We start from the raw sequence: 24,390 nt of genomic DNA, 5'->3' as shown, positions 1-24,390 counted from the left end.
CATAGTTGGTTCATCTCATCTGTCCACCCACAAGAAGAGATGTGGCATATGTGATATGTGCATGTGCAGCTTGTGATTAGCTGAAAATAAACATTCCTGATATCGTTGCCTTATTGTGATAAACCTTCTTCAGTAATATATTTGAATGTTTACATATATAAGAACTCCCACACCTTCATAAATCATAAACATACCAATTTGTATTGACAATATACCTATAAAAGCACAAGGAAGGCAAGCTTGTATTAAACAGTCTACTATTCGTATCAAATGAAAACAAACCATGGGCTCTCAATAATAATGTTTTATCTCACTGGTATAGCCAAGGCACATGTAGACCTATGCCCACAAATAGTTCTTATCACAAGACTTCCCTGTCATTCAAAATGATAAATTTTTTATTAATTTGTACTTTTCAGAGCTAACAAGCCTGAGGTCTTAACAATGTGATAAATCATCTGGTGCCTGCTGGAAACTGGTTAAAAACAATAAAAAATTGTATATACAAGGTGACATTCAGCATCTAAAGCATAGATGAGGTGGAAGCAGGTCAGTGACCACGCTTGAACCACAAGACTAATTTAGTCTTTCTTCCAACCCAGGATTACAAGAAGGGCGGCTTGAGGTGGGCAGTCAATGTTAACCTCTTCTTTACAGAGAAGCTTAACCAAACGTAAACAATGAGTTTGCTACCGAACCGATTTTTTCGGTAAAGAAATAAATAAATATAAAGTAAATGGGTCATACTTTACGTCATACTTCGATCATTCCTCTTCACATATGAACTTTTTACTGAAGTATCTCCAAAGAAAGAAGACAGAAGAGAAACACAGAAAAACAAACAAAGTCAGAGCCTACACCGCATTCGATGATTACTACCAAGAAGTGCAAGGCAAAATGATGTACCATAACTTCCTTTCCACTCAATTCACCACAAGTGAGTGTTACCAAGTAACTTTTTTTTTTTTTTTTTTGGCTATTGGCACCAATAGCTATAACATACCTAACCTAGGTGCCATCGACCGGTTATTGGTGCCATAAATTGCAGAGTTTCGGTTAATTGCAGTTTTTGCTTATCAGCATCCTGCTGAGAGCGGAACCCCCGCCCATAACTGTGGACTGCCTTATATGAATATATGTGTCCAGGATTGACCAATTTAGAAGCATGGCATCTGCAGCCCACGCTTGAAGGTCCAGAGTCAGGGAGCAGAACAATAGCAGGCAATGGTTTTTCAATGTTGCGAACAGATCTAAAAACAGTAGTCCCACAACTTCCACATTTTTGGTGTACACCTGTGCATTTTTTCTCCACTCTGTGGGGAGGACCTATCCAGATGACTGAGTTTGTAGGCCAACATATTCACCTTGCCCTGAACAAACTTCGTCATAATCGTTGTTCAATTCTCATTCGGCCACAGAAAAAGGCTCTTTGCTGCCTCATTGAGGGAGGAGTGCATTCCCCATTTCCTTATGTAGGCTAGAGCAGTGGTGTTGTCGGAGAACAATGCTACTTGTCTTGTTGCAGGTCAATTCAGTAAAGCAAAGAAGGCCTAGATGTAAAGCTCTCAATTCCTTCACATTTATATGAAGGCACCACTCTCCTGTAGACCAAGTCCCTAATACTTCCATGCCCCCAGAAGAGCTCCTCAACCCAGGTCTGGGATGTCTGAATACATGAACAGGCTGAGGTTCAGAGGTAAAGAGACATGCCCTCTCAAAGTCTTCTTTCTGACAGTCACCATTGCAAGTCAGTTTTTATTTCCTGTGTAATCGGAAAAACGAATGAGTCCGGGTGATTCTTCCTGTTCCAACTCACTTTCAAGAAGAATTGTAGAACCTTAATTAAATGAAGTATTCCTAGACTTACAAACTTCTCGATTGACGAGAGGGTCCCTAAAAGACTCATCCACCTCTTGGCCGAGCAGGAGAAGAGAGCAGGGAAACTGTGAACTATCTGAAGGCATGCTTGAATTCTTTTGGGTGATGGAGAAACCTGAAAATTCAGTGTCTACCATCATCCGCAAATACTGAATCACTTGAGAGGGAGACAGCCGAGACTTCTCTTTGTTGATGAGAATGCCCAGGTCCTAGGCAAAGAGCAGTGTCTTAGTCAAGTCCTCCTTACATTTTCACTTAGTTGGTGAGTGAAGAAGACACACGTGTAAACTAATGGAGACAGTTATCCCCATGAGGTGAAGCTACTTCGCAAAAGGGGGTGAGAACGCGGGTGAACACTTGGGGTGCTGTGGAGAGGCCGAAGCACAGGGCTCGAAATTGAGAGACCATGTCTTGGAATACAAAGCAAAGATAATTCTTGCAACTTGGATGAACTGGAATGTGGAAATATGAAATTTTCATTATTAAAATGAAGTTTTATTGTATACTTACCGAACAATTATAGAGCCGTGATTTCCACGAGCGGCAGGATACTAAATTCAAATTTAGCGCGTCAGCGTCGCCAACACTGGTGGTGATGACGTCATCTCCCTCCACTCGCGGGAGAACCAGGTACAACTGCCCAGGTGAATCCAATTCTTTCTGCCCGTCCGTCCACCTAAGGGGAGGAGGGTGGGTATAATCATAATTGTTCGGTAAGTATACAATAAAACTTCATTTTAATAATGAAAATTTCATTTTTATTGTAGTGTCTTACCGAACAATTATAGAGCTGATTACACATTTATGGGAAGGGGGTGGATTCTCCGTGGACCACTAGTATTTTTAAAATGGTTACATTTATTGGCCATACCAGTAAACACTCAAGGTGTCTGTTGTACCTTACCTTGTAAGAGAGCTACAGCAGACTGTTACTGCCTCTGGTCGGTGCTCTTCTTACTATTGTAGAGGAATTGGAATTTGACCAAAGTTAGCCTCTACAGGAGTGGAATCCTTCCGTAGTTCAAGCGAGTCAAGGCTGACTGACGGAGGATAGTAACAACAAAGATTGCCCTTGCCCTGGGCTAAGACCAGAAATTCAATCATACAAAACATTTGTCACCAACACCAGATTTAAAAACATATATACCCAACCATTGTAAAATCTGACCTAACAGACTGGTGAGTATCCCAGGTACTCAGTACCCCCAGCTTCCCTTGAACTCGACAACCTATTCAAGGTGAAAAGTTAGCATAGAGGTGACGACCCTGTGCCGTTTCTCCCAACACCATGCCAGAAACCGCCACCGGACCTAACGTTTTACAATTCTCGAAAACCGTTTCTATCTCTTTGAGATAATGACTCGCAAAAACCAAATTCGATCTCCAGAACGTGCTCTGAAGAATCGAAGCTAAAGATAAATTCTTTCTGAATGCTAAAGAAGTTGCCACTGCTCTAACCTCGTGAGCTTTAACCTCTCAGAACGGAAAGATTGTCGTTCTCGGACTGCGAGTGAGCTTCCCTGATAAGCTCTCTAATAAAGAACGATATAGCATTCTTAGAAAGAGGACGAGAGGGATTTTGAACCGAGGTCCAGAGCTTAGAAGATTGTCCTCTAATACCCTTAGTGGCAAACAGATACTGCTTAATAGCCCTGACTGGACATAAGAGCCTTTCTTCCTCCTCATGTCCAACCAAATCAGATAAGTTCCTTACCACAAAACTCCTCGGCCAAGGATTAGAAGGATTCTCATTTTTGGCTAGAAAGGTCAAAGATACCGAAAATACAGCATTGCCTTGAGAGAAACCGACTCTTTTTTGTCTATCGCGTGCAATTCGTGACACGACACTTAGCAGAAGCTAGTGCAATAAGAAAGAGTGCCTTCTTAGTCAAGTTCCTGAGTGAAGCGACTTCAAAGGCTCAAACAGTGGCCCCATGAGGAACTTAAGCACCACATCTAAGTTCCAAGCCACTGTATCTTGCGGGAGCTTAGTGGTTTCGAAAGACCTAATGAGGTCCGACAGATCTGAATTGGAGGAAATATCCAAACCTCGATGTCGAAAAACCGAAGAGAGCATGGCTCTATATCCTCTGATCGTCGAAGGAGCCAGTTTCTTAGAGTTCCTAAGAAATAGAAGAAAATCTGCTATTTCTGTTAAAGAGGTCGCAGAAGTAGAGACTTTAGCACTTCTACACCACTCTCTGAAGATTCTCCACTTCCCTTGATAGAGTTTGGAAGACTCTCTCCTACAACGAGCGATAGCTTCTGCAGCTCTTCTTGAAAATCCTTTCGCTCTGACAAGATTCCGGACAGTCTGAACCCTGTCAGAGCTAGAGCGGACAAGTTTTGGTGGAACCTCTTGAAGTGAGGTTGTTTGAGAAGCCACTTCTCTGGAGGAAGAAGTCTGGGGAAGTCTACTAACAAACTGGAGAAGGTCCGGGAACCACTCTTTCCTGGGCCAAAAAGGGAGCGATTAACGTTAGCGTTACATTGCTGTGCGACATGAACTTGTTCAGCACCTCTCTTATTAGACCGAACGGAGGGAATGCATAAGCTTCCAGACCCGACCAATCCAACAGCATTTGCGTCCACCGACCAAGCTAGAGGATCTGGGACTGGCGAACAAAAGAGAGGACGGGGTTGTTCCTTGATGTCGCGAACAGGTCTATTGACGGTCGTCCCAAAGGCGCCAAAGTTTCTGACAAATCTTGTTGTCCAAAGTCCACTCCAGAGGTAACACTTGCTGTTGACGACTTAACTCGTCCGCCAGGACGTTCATCTTTCCCGGAACAAATCTCGGGACTCTAGCTGTAACCTTCGCTTCGTTTTGACCACAGGAGGAGATCCTTGGCTACTTTCGTACAGAGAGAAAGACTGAGTACCCCCCCTGTGTTTCCACACGTACGAGAGAGCCGTGGAGTTGTCGGAATGCACTGCCACTACTCGACCTTCTACTAAGCTCCGAAACTGTCTGAGCCCCAAGAAAATTGCTAACAGTTCCTTTACATTTATGTGGAACTTCTTCTCCTTCTCCGACCAAGCTCCTGAAGTCCGTTGATTTCCCAGTAGGGCTCCCCAACCTGTGTCCGATGCGTCGGAAAAGAACTGTAGGTTCGGGAGGATGGGTCGTAAATCTAACCCTTCTTCCAACCTTGCTCGAGAGAGCCACCACCTTAGGTCCTCTTTTATTTGATCTGTGACAGGAAAGGTAATCGAGTCTGGTTGTGTCTTCCTGCACCAAGAGGCTCTCAGGAAAAACTGCAGAGGTCTCATGTGCAGTCTTCCCAACGTCACAAATTTCTCCACTGACGTTCAATTTGCCCAGGAGCCTCATCCACTGATTGGCAGAACTTACCTTTTTGTCCAAGAACTCCTGAACTGTCTCCAGACAGCCTTGAACCCTCTTCGGGGACAGAAAAGCCCGAAAAACTTGAGCATTCAGAATCATCCCCAAATAAAGGATGCTCTGAGATGGAACCAACTGGGACTTCTGTTGTTGTTGACCAGATTCCTACTTTCTGGCAAGATCCAGAGTTGTTCCAAGGTCCTTCATGCACCGACTCTCTGATTCGACCGGAGAAGCCAATCGTCCAGATAGAGGGAGATTCTTACTTCCTAATATGTGTAGCCAGCTTCCTATCGGGGATAGAACCCTGGTGAAAACTTGAGGAGCGGTCGCTAGTCCGAAGCAAAGCGCCCGAAACTGAAAACACCTTGCCTTCGAACATGAACCTCAGGTACTTCCGAGATTCGCGATGTATCGGAATGTGAAAATAAGCGTCTTGCATGTCCAGAGAGACCATCCAATCCCCTGTCTGATGGACTCCAGAACCGACCGAGTGGTCTCCATATGAAATTTTGTTTTCTGGACATGCAAGTTCATGGGCGCTCACATCCAAAACCGGCCTCCAGCCCCTGATGACTTGGGAACTACAAAAAGGCGATTGTAAAAGCCTGGAGGAAAATCCCCTTCTATCTGTTCTATCGCTTCTTGAGAACAAGCGCTTCCACTTTTGCGGCTAGCGCCAGAAATTTGTCTGAGCCCGGAGAGTATGCCTGGAATGGAAATTGGCACAGGTGAGAGCGAGGGAGGTGAAACGAGAGGAATACGATAGCCGAACTTGAGTACTTGCACTACCCAGGCTCTGTTTCTCCTCTGTTTTCCCACCATTCCTCCCAAAACAGCGCCAGCCTGGCTCCCACTGGTGCATGAAGAACCGAGCTTTCATTTGGAAGGTTTGTTAACCTTGGCCGAGGCCTTAGACTGAGGTCGCAAATTCGATTTCGGCCGAAAGAAGCGCTTGGGTTTTCTCCCTCGAAAAGGCGCTTGGGCCAGAGGAGAAACCGAAGGAACAGTCTCCACAGGAGCTTTAGGTCTCTTAGTAGACTGTGCCAGTAAATCCGAAGTAGATTTCTTATCTAGCGCAGACGAAATTGACAACACTACATCGTCTGGAAAGAGGTTATCTTTCACAAAAGGAGCAAACAAGAGAGCAGACTTCTGTTGGGACGTAACCCTTTTAGAAGCAAAGGAGCACCAAAGTTGCCTTTTCTTAAGGGTACCAAAGGCGATGAGCGAAGCTAACTCATCACATCCATCCCTAATGGATTTGTCCGCACAGGACAGAACACCAATCCAATCCTCCGCTAACTCCTGGGAAAGAGAAGGACAGTCTTCGATCTTGGCCGCTAAAGCGCCAATAGTCCAATCAAGGAAGCTAAAGACTTCCAAAAGTTTAAATTGATTCTTTACAACGTGGTCCAACTCAGGCGCTGTAAAGAAAACTTTCGCTGCGGCGAAAGCAGATCTTCTAGAGGAGTCGATTAAACTGGAGAAGGTCTCCCTGGGAGGAGGCAGAAACTCCCAGAGAAGGAGCTTCCCCAGGTTACATAAAAAAAAAAAAAAACCTATACCTCTTACCGAAGCAACCTTAGAGGGAGGGTGTAACGCCCAAAAAAGAGCCCTTCCCTAAGTCCTCCTTTTCATAGACATCCATTTCTCCGTCTCTTTCAACGAATGTCTAACCGCTTTAGATAGAACAAGTTTTGGGAGGAGAGGGTCTGAAGTTTTCCTCCTCATCAAAAAAGTCGAAGTTGGGGAGCGCGGAGCCGCTTTCTCAAATAATCTGGATAAGATACCAGAAGAAATCTAAGGAGACGTGAATAACACGAGAGGTGATGTGAATCCTCCTCCTCTACTTCTTCTTCATTCTCCGATACCGCCGAAGAAGTAGACGGAACTACAACCGGATCTGAAGGTTTCGAACCACCCTTGGACTCATTCATCCAGTTGGTTAACATCTCTAACTGCTTGCGCAAAGGCGCCAGAGACGAATCAAAAACAGTTAACGTAGGCTTGGAAGAGCCTAAATGTTCAGCAGGAGGCGGAAAAACTACTTGCGCCTCGCTCGGAGCCGCCGAAATTCGAGGCGAAACAGGCGCATCAGGCGTAACAGACGAAAAAGCGTCCTAAAGAAACACCCTTAGAACTGCCAGCTACAGCGCTAAAACCACAATCTCTACTAGTAGATGGAGCCGAAAAAGGCACAGATTGAGGCGACGAACGAGCCGCTAACGGCCGAGGCGCAACACTCTCAGGCTCCTTATACCGCTTGACTGGAGGAGGCGAAGAATCGGCGCCTGAACGCCTCTTTAAGGGACGCGAACGGTGCGAATCTCGCCAAGAGCGCCGTGCGACCGGAGACGAATCGCTTGAATCATTTGAAAGGCGTCTGACCGCAACACCTTTCCAACGCTTAACCGAGCCCTGTTGAGGCGCAAACAGGCTCAACAAGAGAGGCGCCTGTCTGTGGGCAAATCCCGATCGACTCCCTTGGACTTCCGGTATGTCTTCTCCCCGGTGCGGGGGAGCTGGACAGTGACCTTTGTCTACGGAGACCGTGTCAGGACAGACAGACGCACCCTCAACTACACTCTACCATGAGGCCGCTTTCTCCAAAAACGTCTTAACTGAATTACCAAGTTGCAAAACCGTATTCGCTAGTACCCGAAAAATTTCTGATCTAACCTCGATTCCCACAGACTGGCAATGGTGTCGGAAGAAACTACACGGGAAGCCGGAGAAGTGGGATTAGTAGGAGGAATAGGAGGTGTAGTTAAAGGAGACATAACAATTTGAGGAGAAACAGAAGGAACAGATGCATCGCAAGACGAAGCAGAGCTAAGTCTACTTTCCCTAAGCGCTGCTTTTCTAATTCTGTCTTTAGCTAATTTCTCCGAGTATGAACTAAAAAACTTCCATTGAGAATCAGTCCAATCACTACACTCGTTACATGTTCGATCTGCTGAACAAACCTGTCCCCTACACTTAACACATTTAGTGTGAGAATCATACTCTAGCTTGGATAATCTAGTTTTACATCCTGAGATGCAAAACCTAACTCCCGACGGACTAGAATCCGACATGGCAACGCCTAAATAAAAAGCAAAATAACAACAACGCCAAAAAAGAGTACTTCACCAATTCCGAAGATCAAATCCACAAGAAAAAAGCGAAGCAAAGTCATCCAACCGCACCGACCACCGATGTTCACCGGACGCCGGCAGGAAAAGAATTGAATTCACCTGGGCAGTTGTACCTGGTTCTCCCGCGAGTGGAGGGAGATGACGTCATCACCACCAGTGTTGGCGACGCCGACGCGCTAAATTTGAATTTAGTATCCTGCCGCTCGTGGAAATCACGGCTCTATAATTGTTCGGTAAGACACTACAATAAAAATGCACCTTGCATATTGTTACAATCCAGTCGTTCTGATGGATCGAGGAGAGGACTGACTGATTGGTTTCCATTTTGAATTTATTTTCTTAACGAAAAATTCAAGGCATCCAGGACAGGTCTCCAACCCCCTGATGTTTTGGGGACCACAAAAAGTTGGTTGTAAAATCCTGGAGCATCAATGTCTTTGAGTTCTTCCATGGCTCTCTTGATGATCAGAGACTATACTTCTTTTGCTAAGGCCAAATACCTGTCGGAGCCTAGCAAGTAAGCTGTCAATGCTATGGGCTCCGACACTAAGGGAGGAATGGGATGGAGTACCCTCCTCTCAGGCTAGTGATACCTACTGATCTACATCCATGGCTTCCCATTCTCACCAGAAATGGAGAAGCCTTGCTCACACAGGAACACGGAGGACAGCACTTTCATTTGTGAGTAGAAGGTCTTGTGGGTGCCACCTTGACTGGAAGAGTGGAACATAGATTGGAGCAAGGTCTGGCTTGAAATTTTGCTCTACTGCCCTGAAAGGGGTGCAGGTGGCAAAGTCATGTTGATGTTCAAACCATAAGGTTCCTTGGGCGCTTAGCTGACTGTGCTAACTGATCTTTTGTTGACTTTTTCTGAAGATCTGAAGCAATCTCTTGAATTGTAGTTTGAGGAAAAAGATAACTACGACCTAGTGGTGAAAAAGAAACGCCAACTACTGGGAAGCGGTTACTCTTACCCCTCTGCAGGTGTATGAACACCAGAGTTCCCTTTGCTTTAAGACACCTGTAGCAAATAAGGAGGCTAATTCCATGGAGCTATCTCTAATGGCCTTGTCAGTGCAAGAACAGATGCCCAACCAATCTGCTGACAAATCATCCGATAGATTCACACAATCCTCAACTTTCTTAGCCAGCGCCCCAACTGTCCAATCTAGAAAGCTTAGGACTTTGAAAGGCCTGAAGATATTCTTCAGAGAATGGTCCAACTCTGTGGCTGAAAACAAGATCTTGACCAAGGAAGAGGCCGTCCATCTCAAGGAATTGATCAAACATGAAAAGTCTCCCTGGGAAGAGGCAGCTAACCCCGGGGAAGGAGTTCTCCAGTAGCATAGGCCTGATACCTCTTATTAATCAACGGGAAGGAGGAGTGCAGAAGACTGTCTTACCTTGCTCTCTCTTGTCCGAGAGCCAAACATCCAGTTCCCATAATGCTTTCCTATATGAGAAGGACAATACCATCTTAGGAAACCTAGAAGATTCCATAGGCTGATTCCTCAAGCAAATGACAGAGGCAGAAGCTGGGGTTGCGGGTGAGAAAAACGAAGGAAAGGCTACTTTAAAATCTCAGTAAGATAGCAAAAGACTTCTTCATCCGAGGATATCAGCAAAGGAGACAAGTCGGGAGGATTCTGACCTACTGCAGAACTCCCATAATCTCATCCAGATATCATTGAATGGGATCATAGAAGGACCATGTCCAAAAGTGGATGACTAAGGTAGAAGAGGAGAAGGTGTTGGGCACTTGGTGCTGAACGTTCCAATACTGGTGCCAGGGGAGATGTGAGTGGCGCTGGGCACTTGGGTACGGGTGTTGGGTGCTCAGATGGGGCGCTAAATGCTCAACAGCTGATGCAAACTGAAAAGAAGTTGGGTGCCTCTTAGAAGTAGAGAAATAGAATCTGGGCTTCCCCAGAAACTACAAGACGGCTGAGGAATGCACTAACCTTCCTTGCTACATTTGCAGGGAGGAGGAGAAAAACGGTCCGCCTCTGCAAAGCACCCCTTCAAAAGACAGGAACCCTCAAGGTAGCCTCTTCAGCGTCTTTTGTCCACCTCAGAACTAGATGATCCAGAGGGAAGAGCATGCAATGACTTCCGGATGCCTTTCCCATGTCTGTCCGCTGAATCCAGGGATTGTTCAACAGGATCAGCTGAGAGGCCGCTTACTAATGGGCAAACCCGACCAACCTCCCTTGGACTACCATTATGCCTCCTCCCCGGTGCACAGGAGTCTGGCAGGGACCTTTGTCTAGGAGCATCAGCGGGACGGGTAGACACCTCCTCCACACATACACAATGCACTACCACTTGCACTAACAATGAGCATTAATCCTATCAATGAGAACTTTCGTTGATGCACTTAAAAGCTCCACATTATTAACTAGGATCAAGAACTTCTGATCAATGTGGGCTTCAAGGCTGGCAATGATATAAGGGTTGGAACCATGGCAAGGGAGAGGTTGGAATAGTTGGAAGACTGGTTAAGGGGGGAAAAGCAGAAAAAGTAGAGGACAAAATACAAACTAGGCACATCGACTACGTCTGATTTAGGAGAACTCTGCAAACTAGCTACATTCTTAGCTTTTGCTTTAATTGCTGCTTTCCTCTTTCTATCACGTTCTAATTTATCTAAATGTGCCTTAAGGGTCTTACATTTCCTTTGATCCCAGTCCTTACATTCTGAACAAGACAAATCAATAGAACAAGTCTGTACTCTAAAATTGATGCAGATTGTATGGGAGTCATATGCCGTTTTGGTTATTAAAGACTGCAAAACCTCATACTAGCACTACTGGTGTCTGACATAACCACTAAGTCAATAACTAAACAAGTCAAAATGAAAATTTTTTATTCAATTTGTATTTTTCATAGCTAATACACCTTCGGTCTTAACAATAGGATTATTCTTTGTGCCAGCTGGAACCGGTTAAAACAATCAAAGATTGTACCGCAAGGAATCTGTGAGATCTAGCAATTCATTTACATACAAGGTGGGAGCTGGTCATATCTAAATTAGTGTGAAGGCTACCAAAAATAACCATGAGTACATAATCAAACGGACACACCATAGAACCATCTGGTGATCAAATTCAAAATCAAGCTCTTTAGAACAGCTGTAGTTCAGTTTTTGACTGGCAGAAACGAACTGAGCTCTTCAGCTGCGTTGTACCCATCCTTCCTTGAAAGTGGGCAGGGCATTGTCTCCTACACGAAAATGATAGAAGAGCTACCATGTATTTTAAAATTTTAGCTGCAGCACAAGTTACTGTACTTGGTAAGTTACTTGTACATATATATAATATACAAATAATTGGTGGCAACAGGTTTTGGCCCATGGGGTGAGAGAAGAGGCATTGGATATGATTACTTGCAGTGATATTTAATGTGAATTTGATGAATTTTACATAGGCTTTCACCAGAAATGTTTGGTCAGCTCATAAATACAACAATAATGAATTATCAGAGTGGAAAATCACTGTTTTATAGTCAGGCTAAGTTGGGTCAGCCAGTGGTCACATATTCCCTTTGGGAATGCCAACAAAATGGACAAGTAACCAATGTATGTTAAATGATTTATTGTTAAACTACAATAAAGTTTTGTACATACTTACCTGGCAGATATTTAAATACTTAGCTATCAGTCTCCGACGTTCCCGACAGAATTTCAAATCTCGCGGCACACGCGACAGGTAGGTCAGGTGTCTACCTTACCCCGCCGCTGGGTGGCGGATGTACGAACCACTCCCGTAAGCTTGTCAGATTTTTCTCTTCCACCTGTCTCCTGAGGGGAGGCTGGGTGGGCCATTAATCGTATATATCTGCCAGGTAAGTATGTACAAAACTTTATTGTAGTTTAACAATATCATTTTTGTACATGAACTTCCCTGACAGATATATACTTAGCTGATTGGCACCCTTGGTGGAGGGTAAGAGACAGCTCAATAATACAGGTAAGACGGGAAACAACTAATGTTGTAGGATATAAAAACCTTGGTTCTCACCTTTTCAGGATGAAGACTTCATAGATACTATCTCTGAGTCTGCATTGCCTGGAGAGCTACAGCTAGGACGTGACCTGATGCTGAAAGACTCTCGGATCTACCACTGGGATATGTGATCCCCTATTGTGGTAGAATCCAAGTCGGATGCTGTTAGAGGGACCTTGTCCGCTTACCTAACAGATCCTTACCACTACCTCTGCAAGGAGCCAAAACCCACCAGACCACCTAACCAAAATACAAAGGGTTAATATTACGACAAAAAGAGGTGCCTCCTGCAACCTCTTTCAGACAACCAAAAAACAACAATATAAAATATAGGGTAACATATAAAAAAATTTACACAGGATAAGTTTTCAGCTCCCTGCCCCAGCACCGAATCCGCCGATACGAAAGGACCCAAGGCGAAGCATTTATCATATGTGATTTTTACATCACGTAGGTAGTGGTTTGCGAAAACCGATTGGCATCTCCAAAAAGTCGCCTCCATCAAGTTCCGCACAGACATATTTTTTCTGAATGCAAGCGAAGTTGCGATGGCTCTCACCTCGTGAGCTTTCACTTTCAGTAGTCTAAACTGATCTCCTCACAGGCAACATGTGCCTCTGTAATAAGGCTTCTCAGAAAAAAGGAAAGAGCATTCTTCGACATGGGCCGAGTGGGGTCCTTACGGAGCACCAAAGTACATCTTGATTAGCCTTAGTTGTTCCTTCCTCTTAAGGAAATACTTCATAATTCTCATAGGGCAAAGAGTCTTTCAGGCTCTTCCCCTACTAGAAAAGATAAACTACGAACTTCAAAGCTCCTGGGCCAAGGGCGTGATGGGTTTTCATTTCTTTGCAAGGAAACTTGGAAGAAACGAACATACCATAGAATCTTCCTTAAACCCTACATTGCCCTCAATAGCTTGGAGCTCACTCACTCTTTTAGCTGTAGCTAGGGCCAAAAGGAAGATAGCCTTCTTCGTCAAGTCCTTGAAAGAGGCTAAGCCAGGAGGTTCGAATCTAGACGATCCAAGGAATTGTAGGACTACGTCTAGATTCCAGTTCGGTACTACATGAGGACGCTTAATGGTTTCAAATGATCTAATAAGATCATGCAGGTCCTTATCATCGGATATATTTAAGCCTCTATGCCGAAATACCGCCGCCAACATACTGCGGTATCCCTTAATAGTTGACACAACCAGATGACATTCTTCTTGAGGAAAATAAGGAAATCCGCAATTTGGGTCACAGAGGTACTGGAAGAGGAAATGTTCTTCCTTTTGCACTTGCAACCCAAAGTCTGAAGGACATCCCACTTTGACTGGTCATACACGCAAGGTGGAAGGTCTCCTCGCTCTTGCGATTGCTTTAGCAGCTGCTGCTGAAAAGCCTCGCTCTGACCCAAAACTTTGGACAGTCTGAAACCAGTCAGACTGAGAGCGAGGAGATTTTTGTGGTACCTGTCGAAGTGGGGTTGTCTGAGTAGATCGCTCCTTAGCGGGAGCGATCTTGGAAGGTCCACCAACCATTCCAGTACCTCTGTGAACCATTCTTGGGCCGGCCAAAAGGGAGCGATTAAGGTCATTCTCGTTGAATCGGACTCTACGAACTTCTTGATAGTTAGCCCCAGGATCTTGAAGGGGGGAAACGCGTAGACGTCGAGTCCGTTCCAGTCTAGAAGAAGAGCATCTATTGCTACTGCCTCTGGATCCGATATCGGAGAGCAGTAAGGATCCAGCCTCTTGTTCTTTGAACGTGGCTAAAGAGGTCTATGTGTGGCCTGCCCCATAACTTCCACAGGCTCTGGCATACATCCAGATGAAGGGTCCACTCTGTGGGAAGGACCTGATCTTTCCTGCTGAGGAGATCTGCTCTTACATTCCTTTCTCCCTGCACGAACCATGGTGAGAAGCTTGATTCTCTTTCTTCTGCCCACAGAAGAAGGTCTCTTGCTGTCTCGTACAGGGAGAAAGGAATGCGTCCCCCCCTGTTCCTGATGTATGCCAGAGCTGTAGTGTTGTCCGCGTTGACCTGCACTACCGATTCTTCTGACTTTGGGCTCGAAAGCCTTCAGAGCCAACCACACAGCCATCAACTCCTTTCTGTTGATGTGCCAGGCTTACCTGGTCCCCCACCCAGGTACCTGACACTTCGTTGGTTACCCAGAGTTGCACCCCACCCCATGTCCGACGCGTCGGAGAACAACACCAGGTTGGGGTCTGTGATTGAAGAGACAGTCCCTTCGCAAAGAGGTTGGGATCTGTCCACCATAAGAGATGTTTCTTGATGTCCTGGGATAACGACAGGGAGAACGTCAAATCCTGAGAACGACGACTCCAATTCCGATGAAGAAAGAATTGGAGCGGTCTCAGGTGCAACCTTCCTAGGGAAACGAATTGCTCCAGAGAGGAGAGTGTCCCCAGCAGACTCATCCACTCCCTCACTGTGCATACTTCTTTCCCTAAGAAGGTTGTTACTCTCTCGAATCCTCGGGCTATCCTTTCCTGCGAGGGAAAAGCCCGAAAACTCAGAGAGTTCATCTGTATCCCGAGATACACACACTCTTGCTCGGGAATTAGTGATGACTTCTTGAAATTGACGAGAAGTCCCAAAGCCTTCGTCATTCTAAAGTTACTTGTAAGTCCTTCAAACAACGATCTTCTGAATTGGCCTTATTAGCCAATCGTCGAGGTACATGGATATCCTCACCCCTTTCAAATGAAGCCATTGAGCCACATTCCTCAAAATCCCCGTGAACACTTGAGGGGCCGTCGAGAGGCCGAAACACAGAGCCCTGAACTGAAAAATTTTCCCCCCCATCATGAATCTGAGAAACTTCCTCGAGGAAGGATGGATGGTACGTGGAAGTAAGCGTCCTGAAAATCCAAGGAAAACCATCCAGTCCCCTGGCCGAAGCGCTGCAGCACTGATGAAGGCGTTTCCATCGTGAACTTCTTCTTTTCTACGAAGAAGTCAGGGCGCTTACATCCAACACCGGTCTCCATCCCCCTGAGGACTTCGGAACTAGGAAAAGGCGGTTGTAGAAGCCCGATGAATGATGGTCTGTCACTAGTTCGATAGCCCCCTTCTCCAGCATCTGATCTACTGCTAGATGGAGAGCTTGATTCATGATGGGGTGTCTCTGTACCTGGCCGTCAGTTCCCTTGGGATGGTCGTCAAGGGAGGTCTTTCGACGAAAGGGATGAGGTAACCTCTCATCAAAATAGAAAGGGTCCAAGGATCCGCCCTTTTTGGGCCCAGACTTCTGCAAACTCTAAGAGTCTGGCGCCCACCGTTGTTTGAAGGACTTGCAAGTTATTTGGGGGCTTTAACAGACTTGCGAAAGAAAGTCTTACCCCTTCTTGAAGGTCTACGACTCTAAACGTAGAGGTTCTTGATGAAGATGCCCCTCGAAAGGGTTCTCGAACACTTGCCTTTTCCTTCTTAGCCTTGGTAGGGAAGGAAGGGCGAGGTTTTCTTGCCGACTGTGCCAAAAGGTCCTGGGTGGCTTTGGCCGAAAGTGACCTCGAAATGTCCTTGCACTCGATGTTTCGGGAACAACTGAGTAGACAGAGGAGCAAACAGCAAAGAAGACCTCTGAGCATGGGAGACCGACTTCGTTAAGAAGGAACAGTAAAACGACCTCTTCTTCACGATGCCGGCCCCATAAAGGGAGGCGATTTCACTCGCTCCGTCTCTTACTGACTTGTCCATACAAGACAAAACACACATAAGATCATCTGGTGAAATTGAACCTCTGGCACTTCAATTTTCTTGGCTAGGACTCCCAACGGAACCAATCAAGGAAGTTAAATACTTCTAGCACTCTAAACATACCTTTGAGCAAATGATCCAATTCGTTCATTGCCCAAGTCGTCTTAGCAGAGTTAAGGGCCAGCTTTTCCTTCCTGTCGAAATCTAACCAGTGCCGAAAAATCCGAATCAGCCGAAGACGGTTAGACCCAATCCTAAGGGCTCTCCTGTTTCGTACCAGAAACCAGCGCGTAACCTGATAACTTCGAAGGAGGAAAAGCGAACATCGTTTTCCCCGCTTCTTCTTTGGAAGCCATCCAGGAACCAAAACTCCTCAGTGCCTTCTTCATAGAAAGAGTTGGCTTCATCCTCACACAAGAAGAACTCTTCGCTGTCTTCGCCGTTGAAAAAAGTGAGTGAGGAGAAGGAGGAGCAGTAGCGTAAGGGAATCCCCAAAAACTTGTAAAAGTAGCTCTGTAAGCTTCTTGTAAGAAGAGACAGCAGCAGAAGTGTTCGGTTCCTCATCCGAACCTTCTAGGACGTCTTGTCGAGGCGCGCGCGGAAGATCCTTAGGTGACGAAGGGATCCTAGCAGGAGTTGAGCGAGAGGTTGGAGAACGCCCTCTCTTAGAAGAGTTCACCACATGAGAACGATGAGAAGATCTGGGGAAGTTACGATGAGACTCCCTCTTCAAGGTATACGGGATCTCAGCCGAAGGAGAGGTAGGGCTCCTACTCCGAGAATTCTCGGAAACATCCGCAGGGCGCTTTACGAGGAGGCGAGCGCCTACTATACTCTATGCACCTATCCTGGGGCGAGCGGCTGCCAGGAGAAGATCGCTCCTATCGAGAGCAGAGCGCTTGCGCGGCTCTCCATACCTGTCCAGTTGCGTACGCTCAACGGAAGTTCGACTGGAAGGCGAAATGCGCCTACTAGGAGAAGGCTGCTTGCGAGACTCTTGACGTCTAACAAGAGGGTAACATTCAGGAGAAGGGCGCTTCAAAACTAACGAGCGCCTACTTGGAGAAGGGCGCTTCCGGGATTCCTGGTGCCTACCAAGAGACAAACGGTCAGGAGAAGTGCGCCTAGAAGCGGGAGAGCGCCTACACGGAGAAGGGCGCTTGAAAGACTCGTTGTCTGCCCTTAGGAGAATAATCAGGAGTATGACGCCTTAAAAGAGACGAGCGCCTACTAGGAGAGCTATGTGCAGTGGCTCTTGGCGCCTACCTTGCGGGGAGCGGCTAACAGTAGGCCGTCTATCATGCACACGACTCTACAGACTCTAGCATGCCTGTCAGGAGAGAAGTCGATCCGATACTCGATACTCGAGGAGAGTGACATCTGGAAGAAGAACGGCCTACTTGTATAAGGGCGCCTTCTATAATCTTGCTGCTGAGGAGAAGTCTCACGCGAGGGGAGGTTGAAGAAATCGCGTGATGAGCAGGTTGCAGTGCGCTTACCGGAAGCGGGAATCCAATCTGGAGAAAAAACTTCTTTCTCCATAGAGCGTCCTACCGATGTTTGGCGCCTTGAAATTGAAAGAGAGCCAGGCGAGCGAGGGCGCTCACGCGAGTGAGGGCGCTCCGAGCGACGAGGGCGCTCACGCGAGCCCCCACCTTCATACGAAACCTCCCCATATGAGGAGAACGATCCTCTGAAGAGCGGCGCCTAGATCTCTTGATCGGAAGAGAAACGTCCTTCTTCCTACGTGATCTAACTGCTAGAGAGTCTGCTAGCGCCGTGATCTGAGCTTGAAGTCCCGCGAGTACTCTCGTAGGAGAATCTTCTAATTCTTCCTCTGGAAGCAGGCGCCAGAGCGCGGAGCGCGAGAAGAAGAACGATCACAGGATTTCTTGTGTTTCTTCGCCTCCACCGACGATTCTTCCGGGAAAACCTCCGGACTAGAAGCCAAAGGACTGCAGGGAGTCCTTCCAAGCCCTCTTCAACGGGCCGGACGCATCCGGGGAGTTCCAACCTCTCTTCGGAGGGGAGGGATACGACGAAGATGAGAAGCATTGGCGTAGGAGCTCCTTCTTGTAGCGATCCGAGGCAGCCTGGGAGCGTTACTTCAGGATCTGCCGAGGGGACGCTGACCGGTGGGGGCTCTCCCTAGCCCTCCTGCGGCTTTCGACTTTCCTACTCCACTGGAAACTGGGAGTCTGGAAGAGTCTAGGCCTAGAGGCACTAAGGAGCCGGTCGACGACCACCCTCCACAACACTGGGGACACTGCACTGATCACTAACACTCTCCTTACCTTCCAACTGACGAATCTTCTGATCCACAGAACGATTCTTGGCTTTCAGAGCTGCCGCCTCCGAAGGCGAATCTCCGGCTTCGGTGCGGGGAGCCGGGGCTGCAACTTGGGAAGAAGGTTCTAATTCTACGTTAGTACTATTAGGATCCACATCCAACTCACTCATTCTAGATCTGCTAGAACTTCTAGAGGAAGCCTTACGCACTCTATCACGTTCCAACTTCCTAACATAAGAAGAGAGAGCCTTATATTCTTCTTCATTCAATCCCTTACATTCACTACAAGGGTTAGCAAACGCACAATCATTCCCCCTGCATTTCATGCAAAACGTGTGGGGTCTACCGAAGCTTTCGGCAACCTACACCTTACATCCTTCATTCACGCAAAACCCTAAACAACACCGAAGTTTTAAACTACCGATTCTAGATCAGACCATCGTTAAAGAAAATCAAACTCAAAATCAAACCGGTCCACAATCAGCGTATGCCAAGCCAAACAAAGCGAATACGTCACCAAAAGAAGTCCAATTAACTCCAGGCAAGCGAGAATCGAAAACTATCGAGAGGAACCGACAACAGTTTGTTATCGTTCCCGCGCAGAGAAAAATCTGACAAGCTTACGGGAGTGGTTCGTACATCCGCCACCCAGCGGCGGGTAAGGTAGACCACCTGACCTACCTGTCGCGTGTGCCGCGAGATTTGAAATTCTGTCGGGAACGTCGGAGACTATAGCTAAGTATATCTGTCAGGGAAGTTCATGTACAAAACAAATGTTTGTATGGATCCCTGTATTAATTATATGATCTACAACAAACTAGGTCAGGTAAGGTGAGGCTCTAGGTCAAGTGCTGCATCCCAGTACTATTTGTATTCCCTAACCATATCTCCATTTTCCATTTTTGTTAGGCAAAGAGGTTTCTAATTGATTGTTCAACCAATTAACACAAAAATTAATATTGAACTAGTCAAAAATGTTTACAGTTTTCTGTTTATAACAAAGATGGTTTCTCACTTCACAATTTTTTAAAAAGTAACCTTAACTTTTACATAATTGTGGTCAGTGACTTTTTAAGACTGAGAAATTCCATTATGGTACAAATAAGTTCTACCATCAATCACAACCTTCACACTGGTGAAACACAAGATACACAGTTTTCACAACATCCTTGTCAAAATTCAAGAGCTGAATTTCTCTATCGTAGTTTTGGTTTGCTGCCCTCTAAGACGTTCATTTTATTCAAGTGGCAACATGAACTTGAAATTAATAAATGATTTGATTCAGTCATTTCCACACAAATGTTTTCATGCTTCAACTAGGTGTTGGTTTACTTTTAATTGAAATAAGTTAATGTGAAAACACCATAAATTATAATGTTCATTTTAAGATGTTTTTCTTCTTTGAATATTAAATATCAATGCAAATCCTTACCACCAAGGTTTGCTATTTCAAGTTTATTTTGTTCTTCTTCAAAGCTGCAGTGATGTCGGGATAAAAGCACAAGCTTACTATGACATTATTTCCCTCATGGTCCAATCAGCATTCATGATAAATCAGGTATTATGCTTGGTTTTGAGTATAGTCATGCCTCTGCCATCTGTGTCAGCTGTTCTCTGGTCCCTCTTGCTATAACAAGTTTGCCTTTCAGGAATAATATATATAATGTATTTTTATATTTTATTTTTTTTGTCAGTGAAGTGCCCCAAAAGTGCACAAATATGCATTCACTGAAAATAAAATGTTGCAGGTATGCTGGTTCTCCTGTAATTCATAAAAATATAACTCGTGCTATGATGCATTGGAAGCAGTCAATTTAAGGACAGGTTTTTGGAAAGAAGCCCATTTAAAGCCTCGACAAATTCTAGCTTCCATTAACCCTTAATGGATGGGAAAATAAATCAATGTGCAACACTCTTGGCCACGAAAACTTAGAGGTCGACCAAATTAAGAAAAAAACACCTCAAGCAAAAGAGAAAGATATGCAAATGCACATTTTTTCTAATATTTCTTTGCAAAATTACATTTATAACTGACATACTATCATAAAAAATAAGAACTAAAACCAACAGCAGCCCCTTTGTATATTCATGAACAAATTTATACGCCATACCAAATTTAGCTATCTCAAAATGCTATTATTGCTCAGAAGTGACTCAGTTCTCGTTTCACAATCGACAGATCTATAATATGTAATAGTATACGGATTCATTGTGTAAGTTGACTAGACCCTATTTGTTGGGAAGACATTACAAACAGACTTCCCAGTGATGCTGTGGAGCAAGTAGGCCATTACTTTAAATTAAATGCCATTGGATAATTGGTTGTCTCAGATCTGACGGCAAGACTTTGCTGTAAAAGTTTAAGGATAGTACTCTTATTCCTTTGATACAAAAATTTGTCATTTCAGGTTCCATCATTAGTTGGTCAGTGTTCCTTCTTTGAGGGATATGTGCATCAACAAAGAACTATCTGCAGCATTTTGTTGACCCCCCCCAAAAAAAAAAAAAAAAAAAAAAAAAAAAAAAAAAAAAAAAAAAAAAACAAAAAAAAAAAAAAAAAAAAAAAAAAAAAAAAAACTGTCCAAGGAGAAAGTAAAAAGTGGGTTAAACGGCCTGGTATTAAACAAGTCATAATGCAATACACAATACTTGGGATATCAATTATTCCTCCTTTAGCACCTGTATACAAGGTACTACTTAACTTTCTCCTTGAGGCCAACCAACTGTATAATAATCCTCTTTTGGATTCTTCACTTCTCCCATGTAGCAAAACATCACTCTTAGGGGAAGAAATGAAGAGGAGAGGTAATGCAATTAATGTAGTTATGTAACTGTAAGGGTTGCTACTTTTTAACAGTCAACTAGGTCAGACTGAGGAAGATTCCAAGGGGGCATAGGTGTCTTTGTCAGGTAAAGGACTCAGCAATCATTTTTATATATATATATATATATATATATATTATATAGTATATATATATATATATATACATACTATATACAAAAGACCTGTGTTACATAATGTGATTTACAGCTGGTTTCTCCACTGAGAGCCACCATTATTGCTGAGTTGTAATGTACTCAAGGATTTTGACTGGAAATTATTTCTAAATTTATTTCATTTGAATCAAATAAAATCGACTAGAATGCCTATATTTTGAACTGATAATCAATAAAACATTAAACAGTACCTTTTATTTTGACCTTTTGTAGAATTCCAGTAAATTGGCTGAAGGACTGATTTGTTGCCTTGAAGCCTCTTCTATTCCCTTAGAATATGGTATCTGGCCAGTTTTTAACTGCTTTATTCCATATATGAACTCTATAGATCACTAGCATAATATGCACTTACAAAATCATGACCATTAAATGACTCCTCCTTACATAAGTTCCTATGATAATTACACTCTTACTTGTACACTGTGATGTTGCCTGACTTAAGAGTCTGTTTTGGTTAATACATGTAGAGTTGACCTCTCCCTTTAAACTGGCTCCTTTAAATGAAAACTAATACCTTTAAAGCATGGGTAAAAATCTTACTAAATATCTCTGTTCATCCACAATAATACTTCCAAGGATCTTGCAGATATTGGAAATTTATGTGATATGGTATGAAAACACTGATGATGTAAAATGGCAAGTTCATTTCTTATTTCTCCAATTTTGTCACTACACAAGTGCTGTACACACTATATGCGACTACAAACAAAAATTACACTGCACAGTATTTTAAGGGTGTAACACTATAGGTTTGTATCTTTTTTCCCTATTTTGTCACAAAGTACAGTACTGTATGGATTATATGCTTATAAACAACACACTACCTCAAATTGTAAAGCATTTTGTCACTACACATATAAAACATATATACACTATATGCTTATAAACAGACAAAAATCTTTACAGTACCATGTTCACAAGCCTAAACTGCTTACTTGGGCTGGACTTTAAAAACTTGCGAGGAGGGTTTACAAGCTCTCCTCCCTCCAATGTCTCTAGTCCGTCCAGGGGGCATCATGAAAAGGTTTTGAGGTGCCTAGAGGGTTTTCAAAATTTCAAGAGGAAGCAGAACACATCAGACTACTGGCTGGAGGAACCTAGCTGGTAAAATAAGCTGCAAAAGTGCCTGCTTGTGTTCCTGAGCTTAACAATTGAGTTATCTAAAAAGTGGATGGCAATGGGCTTGGGTGCATGGGGTTCAGAGGTCTGCAGAAGCTCTAGAGGGTATACTTGAGGTGAAAATAATTGCAAATTTGCTTTGCAATCATTAGCCACCACATTTCTCAAGCTTTTTCAGCCATCTAACATCTTCAGGGGTGCCCTCCTCCATCTCATCAACAGCAAATGCGGCAGCTATCTTGGTGTCAGACATCAGCTAGCCTCACTTGTACATCATTCCAAGTAAGAAGTAACATTGTTGCCTTCCTTTGCAAGAGATGTCAATCATCAATCAGGCCTTCTAGCCCCTTCAGTATACAGTTGCATGCATGCTCCAAGATCTGCACAGTGACATCCTTCCAAGCATCTGTGAAGCTGTAGATGGAGGACTTCAGCTAATACACTCTAAGTTTCTCTGAAGTCCATTCCCCTATGTATCCCAGCCTTGCTCTGTCTCCTCATCCTTCAACATTATCACCAGTCCAACATATTTCTTGGGTATAACTGTTTCATTGCAACAATAAGTCAATAACACCTTTGTCCATCAGCTGTATGAGAGCAATTATATTAGGAGGAAAAAAACATAACCCTAATATGACCACGTATGCTGCAGCAGGATGTTCAGGCACATTGTCAATGAGAATCAAAGCTTTCATCAGATGTCTAGCATTATCAAGATCCTATATCTTATGACAAAAGTCAATGAGAGGTAATGGAGCCAGCCAGACACATACTTGGCAATGAACCAAGACTTCACCAAATGACACCAAATCACCAGGAGTTATTCATCAACCCTTGAAGACCATAGGTCTGCAATGATGGGAACCAAAAGCATTTGCATTACATACACCAGATTTGTATTACTTTCACCCACATATATTCTTGTCCTCATCAGCCATGGTGTTAGTGGGCACACAACAACAGAATAAAAGATTCGTCAATCCAGTAGATGTCATCTGAAACAAGGCCTCCCTTTTTCGTTGAATCTTTTAACACCTGAAGTAATTCCTCTATTTCCTCCTAAGAAGCAACCAAAGCTTTCTTGTTGGAAAGCCCATGTTGAATTCAGCAATGAAAAATGGGGTCAACCTCTGATGAAGAAACCAGTTATAAAGTCAACAATTCAATCTCTTTGTGGTGGGGCTTGGCCATGACCTTGCAGGGGTCACTCATTGATGTCTTCTTCCCAAAGTCAGTCACATACTTCTTCAGCTTATCCTTGGTGTTCTTGATGTCCTGCAAGGTAGACTGTGCTATGGTGTATTCGACCAAGATACAGGTTTCAGAACTTCCAGCATAAGTTCTCCCTACAATTTCAAGCCTCTGTGTGTCAGCACCTTCCTGGTCCTTTAACAAGTGGTGGGGCCACCACAAAATATACAGAGCCAAACAGCAAAAACAGCACCTACAACACTGTAAGTATGCCTATGAAAGCCACCAAGCCTTTAAGAAACTAATGTGACACAAGGCCATCAAAGCAACTGATTAATAAGGTATTACCAAAAAATTACATGCAACCGACTGGAAAAAGGAGTGGAGCACATCTAAAAACAAGTGTTGATATCTTCTATGACATATCTTTGTGATAAACAAAATGACACATAATGTCACTGTTACTTTGAGCCAAAAGAGTCACAAAAAGTTCCCAAGCACACAAGTGCTCTCACACAATATCTTCTATGACATATCTTTGTGATAAACAAAATGACACATAATGTCACTGTTACTTTGAGCCAAAAGAGTCACAAAAAGTTCCCAAGCACACAAGTGCTCTCACGCAACTTCTACTTACTAGAACATTATTGTAAGTATGACATATATACCTTTCATCTTTCTCACATAATGACAGTTTTGCTTTTCAAGC

General features: G+C 44.3%; 1 protein-coding gene across 4 annotated transcripts in view; it reads right to left on the bottom strand.

Annotated features, from left to right (window-relative positions):
- Positions 1-24,390, bottom strand: part of LOC135205629 (AP-2 complex subunit alpha-like) — a 205,260-nt gene that overhangs the window by 123,289 nt on the left and 57,581 nt on the right. The gene's annotated exons all lie outside the window — the stretch shown is intronic.

This window comes from Macrobrachium nipponense, chromosome 24 (assembly GCF_015104395.2).
Source record: "Macrobrachium nipponense isolate FS-2020 chromosome 24, ASM1510439v2, whole genome shotgun sequence".
Classification (NCBI taxonomy): Eukaryota; Metazoa; Arthropoda; class Malacostraca; order Decapoda; family Palaemonidae; genus Macrobrachium; species Macrobrachium nipponense.
The sequence above is the reverse complement of the archived record's forward strand: the minus strand, read 5'-3'. Positions and strand labels throughout refer to the sequence as shown.